Below are 7,029 nucleotides of genomic sequence, written 5' to 3'. Positions count from 1 at the left end.
ATGCAGAAGAGTTGCTTTTAAAAAATAATAACGAAAGATATTGAACGAAATTGCATTTCCATATATAACGGTGTTTTTTTTTGTACGTGCTTGAGTCACGATACATTTGAAAAACTTGCATTCATTTTCATAAGAGCTGTATCCAGGCATTTATATTTTTTACTCGCGCGATGCAATATACAATTTACTCTGATCTGAGTGAGTGGTATTCAATGTTCAATTAATGTGTCTTTTTATGCATTTTTTCTACACTCGTCAGAATCCAAATAAAAGGCGCCATTTTCGCGATGAAGTCGACGGTACCGATATTGCAATAAGTGCATGCAAGAATTTCTGTATACAAAAAAAATGTATAATCCTTCTCTTAGAACGTACTATGCAACTCATAGGCAACGACGTTTCATTTAGAAAGTTCGATAAAAAAAAACTGAATGCCCTAAACAAAATTGCTTTTATTGACGATGACGATGATATGTTGCCCATGAGTTCTCCGTATATAACTTGTAATTCAAACTTCAACCGTAAAGAACGAATGGACATAAGACATTTAGAAAAATAGCTATGCTTTTATTCTAATGAATGGATTTTCGCGAAGGAAATGTGAATAAACAACAAAAAGAGAAACGCAATATTTTAACGTGAAGTGACATTTTTCGCGTTAAATGTAATCAAAAAGATGCCTGCAGCGCAGTAATACTTTTAGGCATTGATTGATTTCTGTTTAAGTGGTTGAATTGTTCATGAATGAGAAAGGCGGCTCCACTACGAAGCCTTTTTTAGTTTTTAAAACTCTCACTTAACTTTGTAGTAAATTTTTATATATATTTTTATAATATATAATAATTAAAAAAAGTACAAAATAACTTTTCACATAAACAAAAAAAAAACATTATACATATATGCCATTGAATGTTTGCATGCGCTCCTATGTTATATATCTGTTTTTGTTTGTATTTTTGTTGCATTATATTATTGGCAACCTCATCACAATATACGTACGTGCATGTATTTATGAAAAAAATGAAAAGCAGAAAAAATGCATGTATGAAATGTATAGACACAATCATGAAATTAAAAAAAAATAAAAAATTACAAAAAAAAAGAATTAAATTTTTCCATACAGAGCTGTCGATACTCTGTATTATTTGTGTATGGCGATGCATATTTTTGCAGTTGATTTTTTTTTTGCGAACAAAAAAGAATAAAATAAATGAAAAAATAAAAATTACCCATTTTCAAGGTGTATGAACAGAACACAAGCCAGTATCATCACGGCAGACACATATTATTTATCAATTGGCAATTGTTACAGAGAGAGTATTATTTTAAATAAAATTGTTGTCAAGAACGGCACGCATCTCAAAAGTTGGTTTTTATAATGAAAAAAATACTATTTAATTCCTTAATTAGTCATAATGGACAAGAGCAATAAAATTTGTGTGTTATTTGTTATCAAAACATGACGAAAAGTGTGAATGAAAATGTGGAGAAAACTATAGATACAAACGTGTTGAATTGTCTCAATTTAGTGAATAAACAAAACTTTAAAACAATTAATTCAAACATGTGTAACATTTACTCATGAAGAAAGTATCATCAACACAAGCCTTTCTTGTATAATTTACCTAATCCTTGAGATTGAGAATTTTGTCAAAATAGTATTATACAATAACAATATACATGTTATTCATGATGAAGATGATGATAGAGTCACTACTACATAGCCTGCTGGAAATAAATGATAAAGCAAGACCATTATTATTAAATGGTGATGATATGATGTCTGTGTGTCCGTATGAGGTTGTGTAAGCAAACATCTAAACTATATATATTTCACAGAGATGTGCAGCAGCTAGTGATTTATATACCTGTCTAACAAACTATGAATACTCACACAGACACCTCGCACACACACGAAATGACATTCACACAAACAACAAAGTGAAATCAAAATCAAATTGAATAGAAATAGGTGTTTAGAAAATATAATAGACTCAAAAGACAAATAATATACATGTGTCTCATACAGTATGAAAGAGTCACGCATATATTTATCGGAAAAGAGTGAATTGATGAAGCGACATGTGGACAATAGAAACGATAATTGCTTTTGAATTTTCAAACAATTTATGTAAATGTACTGTGTTGATGTAGACAAGTTTATTTTTTTTTCTTGTGTTTATTTTATCATTGTTCTATCATTTTTTCTGTCATGTCAATTCATAACAAAAAAAACTTCTTTTTTTTTTGAAAGCCGGCGGTGCTTGAGAAAATAATTAATTTTTACAAAATGAAAACTACAAATGTTTGTAAATTAATTTATATACCTAATGCAATAATGTCTTCAGTATTTAGTCCCATTCTACAATCAAAAATGCTTTAGATTTCAAAGACCATTTGAACGTTTAGTTGAAAATCTAAGGCTAATTATTATTTTTTTTGACTTGAAGAATATAAATGATCTATTTTTAAAGTTGAAAACTTCTTGTATAACATTTTTTTAATATATTTTTTTAAATATTTTTTAATATATATTTTTTTTTCCGACGCCGTAAATTTGTCTAATTTTAAAATTTATTTTTGATATCATTTTTTTAATTATTTTTTTTTTTAATTATTTTTTTTAAATTTGTACAGTTTTTGATATCTTTTAGATATCTTTTAGATAGCAGCATTTTTTATATTGACCTAAAACACGAAAATGAGAGAAATACCACAAAAGCTAAGGATACTTCATTTATATTTTCAATGAGGTTTTTTATTTGCTTTTTAAAAAACAAACAAAAATGCAAAACTTTTAGAATATTTTTTGCTGTTGTCTGATATTATAAATGACTGCTTTTATCATAATTTTTTTTATTACATAAAACAAGAACTCAGCACGATACTTCCAAATGTTGCTAACGGTTTATGTTGTGCTTGCTTTGTTTTGCATCTGTGAGTGAAAGATTAAAAATGGTTTTTTTAATAACCTTAGAAAATTAGTTTGGACAGAAAATGAAAAATGTATGTTTGTAGCAAGTAATTTATATTGCAAATGCGAGTTCTGTAATTTCAAGTCTCAAAGCAAATGTGTTTTTTTTTATTATTTTCAATTTAAAAAACGAACCGAGGGAAAACCGAGTGAAAAAGTTTAAATAATCCCTTTGTTGGCAATTCATATATAAATACATTTTTTTTCTTTTTTTCTGTTGCATCATTTTCAGAAACAATGTATCAAGGAAAAACATGACATGAAAGCATGATAAATTATGAGCGTGTTTTTTAATATTACTGTACCACACACACGCAAGAACTCATAAACACACACCAATAGCTTAAAAGCAACAGCAACATCATCATGAGAAAAAGAAAAATGGAGAAAATGGAACAATTTATATTTACAAAATAAATGGATGTAATCCACAAAACACAAGCAATCATGACGATGGCACAAATGTTTGCACGAAGAGATGAAAAATGTTACCCACCATGGAAAAGAATACCAACAAATCTATTACACAATGAGGATAATAACAAAAGCGTAAATATATATAAAAATAAATATAAGCAAAACAAGATGAAGGATTAAAATTAATCTTCGTTATAATCAATCTTACTTATATCCAGTTAAACGTAACTAAGCATATCAATAAAGAATGAACGGTTACATAAACTCCATTAAATTGCTTTATATGTATGTTCAAATCATCTTGATTGTTATAACCAATACATTGGTATAAATCAAACAAATTTTTGATTGAGAAAAAATAGCATAGTTTACAAAATTTATATTTTAAAATTTACATTTTAAGCTTTTACTCCAATTTGAACTTTTTGTCCTAATAATTTTTATATAGAAAATTTTTTTCGAAATCAGAGGACAAAAAGTTCGGTAAAAAATATTAGAGTGGTCATTCTCCAATAAAATAAGAATATAATTAGGTTTAACTTTAATTAATATGTTGAGTTTCTTTATTGATTTTTATGCTATGTTTTTATTACTTTGTTTCGTTTTATTTAAGATTGAACAAAATAAGTAAGTTATTTAATGAAATTTAATTTTCTTTTTTTTTAGAATCTTCGACTGGATAAGCGGTTTCCTTCAGCCTTCTTTTTTTCATACTATAAATTGTAGAAGTTAGATGGATGGACTCACATCGGATCAAAGGATTTGGACCTCAACACTCACCAATACAACGGAGTCGAGTAGTTTTAATAGAAGTTCAACGTTCGTTCATACTACAATGAAAACTATTATTTTAAACATTTATTTTAGGAAAAATGCTTCTTTTTTCTTGCTTTATTTTTTTTTAAAGATATACTTTTATAATCTTTTGGTTTTTGTTTGTTTCCAATGCTTTTATTATATTTGATTTCTTTTATTTTCTAATAAAAATACATACAAGGCAGCAAAATATAATGAGTTTATATTCCTCTACATCTAATTTTTTTTTTCAGGGTAACCACATAACCATAGGGACTTGCGTTTACCATTCATATACATGTGTGTGTGTTGCAGTAGTGCCGTGTAAACATGATGCGAAAAAAATCAAATAAAAGCTCACCATGATCAAGTTTCCATTTATATACATACATATCGTAAATATGCGTGGAAAAATAAAACTACACTAGTTGTCAGTGTATGTATCTACCATGTTTTGAAAAATCTCATTTTCTATTAGTTTATCATGAGTTTATGCAGAATTTATGTACATTATGTATAAACGAAATTATTTTTTGAAAGTGCACATCGACTGATTAAAATTCTGCAGAAGTGCTTTATTAAATTTTGCCTGCTCATCAAATAGAAACCTGGTTTAATTAAAATTATACATTACTACGTCTATGTTAAAGAGTCACTAAATAGCCTCATAAACATAAATTATCTTAAAAATAAACTTAAATTTTTACTTAAGACAAGGCTTCATATTACAAAAATATAAAAAAAAAATCCATAATATTAACATTGACTCACGCTTGTTTAATTGTTTGCATGTTCAAAAATCTTGGCTTCACACAAAAATAAAATAAAACTCCGCCCTGATTTTTCCTTTTTTATCCAACAGTAACAAAAAATACATAAACATATTAGTTTTTCCTCGTTCAAACACTAACACACTCAAATTATAAAACTCACACATGAACACGTATAAAAAACTGCACAAAAATATGGAAGCATTTTAAATTTTTATTTTACTCTAGCACGCATGTCCTTTTTACGTTTATTTTTAAATGTATGTACGAGCGCATAGCACAGCATATTCATACGAAAAAACGTACAAAAATGCCAGTTAAAACAAAAATGTTTTTCGTTTTACGAGTCCATGTACATTTTTACTCGGCTGCCAGAGAGAGAAAAATTAAAAACTAACTCCGCCTTTTTAGTTTTTTTTTTTTACCTCAAACAAGATCCTAGGTAGCCTTATGTAAGTCACGTGTGCCTGTATTACAATAAAATTGTATGATCGCTGTAAAATCAGAAAAAAAACGAGAAAAATTACAAAGATGCATGATAAGAAGTTTTTCTGAAAACGATCAAATTTGCAGAATTCTATTAATTTACAGAACATTATAAATAATAATTGACATAAATTGCCTTAATCAACAGGTATCTGCCCAATTGGTGCACATTATAGCATTGTCTCACAACCAGAATAACAAATTGTTATTCAATAATGTTTATTATAAACAATTATGGTTATCAATGTCATACATAGCTATCAATATATATGTGCTTGAACATGGGCGAGTGGCCGAAGCAGAACAAGTTTCTAAACAATAACATGCATCGGCTTATAAATATAAACAAACACGTGTTTCATATATACATTTCTCTTTGCATTATAAGCAATTTTCTCCTTTCAAACATCTTTAATACAAGGTGGCGAATTCCCATAAACTCCAAACAGATGAGGAAAGGGGTAGCAAAAATACGTATATGAATCAACAGTATTGAAACATACAAAAAAATTTGTATAAGAATAAAAAGAAAGATGTGTGTATGTAAGAATGTAAGGATATATACAAAACACCCCTTTTAACTACCCTTGACACGTGTTGCATATGCTTACAGTGAACTCTGTGAGAAGGTAGAGTCATTATTATCTAATACACAAACCAATTTATAAAAGAATTTCATATATGAAGTTTTCAAATTTTAAACTTTGAAAATTAATTTTCTTAAAAAATACACTGAAATTCCATAAATTATTAACTTACATTAATTTAAATTATTATTTTTTTCAAATTTTTTCTTCGTTTAAAAAAAATGTTACGTTAGAAAAACGAGAAGTTTCTCAATACAATTATATAAGCAACAAACGAAAAAAAAAAAAATTACACCGACTGTTTGACGTGTGACTGACACATTTCTTACCCTCACATTTTTTGTGAGTTTGACGGACGTTTTTCTTACCCACATTGATTTTATACCCAGAAATTTCTTGGGTAACAGTTGTGGGAGTTGAAGAAATGTGTTTGTGTTGGTTTTGGTGTTTTATTGTATTTGTTTCTTTTTTTTTCTTTGAGGAATCCATACATAAAATTTTTTGTGCGAAAGTGTTAAACGGCATTTAAAACGTTATTCATCATTTGCGTTTTTTCAAGTACATTGAGGAAGTCATTTTATGAATGAGTAATTATAAAAGGGGATACTTTAAAATGCTTCAACACCTTGTAAGATTATTTGTGGTTGGAATTTGTTTTTTTAGCGGCTTTATGAACGAAATTTGATTTTTTTTTTATTTTGAAATAATTTTGTTGAAAAATGATAAACAAGTTTTTTATATTGGCTCACTGAAACACTCAATTTAACTTTTCTCTGATGTGCATTAGCTTTATCCAATGATTAGGTATGTACATATATGTGTAGCATTATATTTTGAAAAGAAACGAAAAATAGTTCTCCTAATAATAACGAAATGGCATGGGACCAAAATGCCCTTTTTTATAGTTTTTAATATATGTAAAACTCAATTCATTTGCTGAAAGGATGACCATAAAGTGAAACACTAAAACTAGGTGCGTTTGCGATAGGAAAAAAATATA

At 27.7% G+C, this 7,029-nt stretch overlaps 1 long non-coding RNA gene across 1 annotated transcript; it reads left to right on the top strand.

The window, feature by feature from the left end:
- The first annotated feature begins 1,282 nt into the window (after nucleotides 1-1,282).
- On the top strand, nucleotides 1,283-4,385 carry LOC134835662 (uncharacterized). Its single transcript, XR_010162209.1, has 3 exons — nucleotides 1,283-1,365; nucleotides 3,207-3,523; nucleotides 4,058-4,385. It is a non-coding gene; the product is annotated as an uncharacterized LOC134835662 (long non-coding RNA).
- The last annotated feature ends 2,644 nt before the right edge of the window (nucleotides 4,386-7,029 follow it).

The sequence above is a fragment of the Culicoides brevitarsis genome, chromosome 3 (genome assembly GCF_036172545.1).
Source record: "Culicoides brevitarsis isolate CSIRO-B50_1 chromosome 3, AGI_CSIRO_Cbre_v1, whole genome shotgun sequence".
Classification (NCBI taxonomy): domain Eukaryota; kingdom Metazoa; phylum Arthropoda; class Insecta; order Diptera; family Ceratopogonidae; genus Culicoides; species Culicoides brevitarsis.
This window is presented reverse-complemented; position numbering and strand designations above follow the sequence as displayed.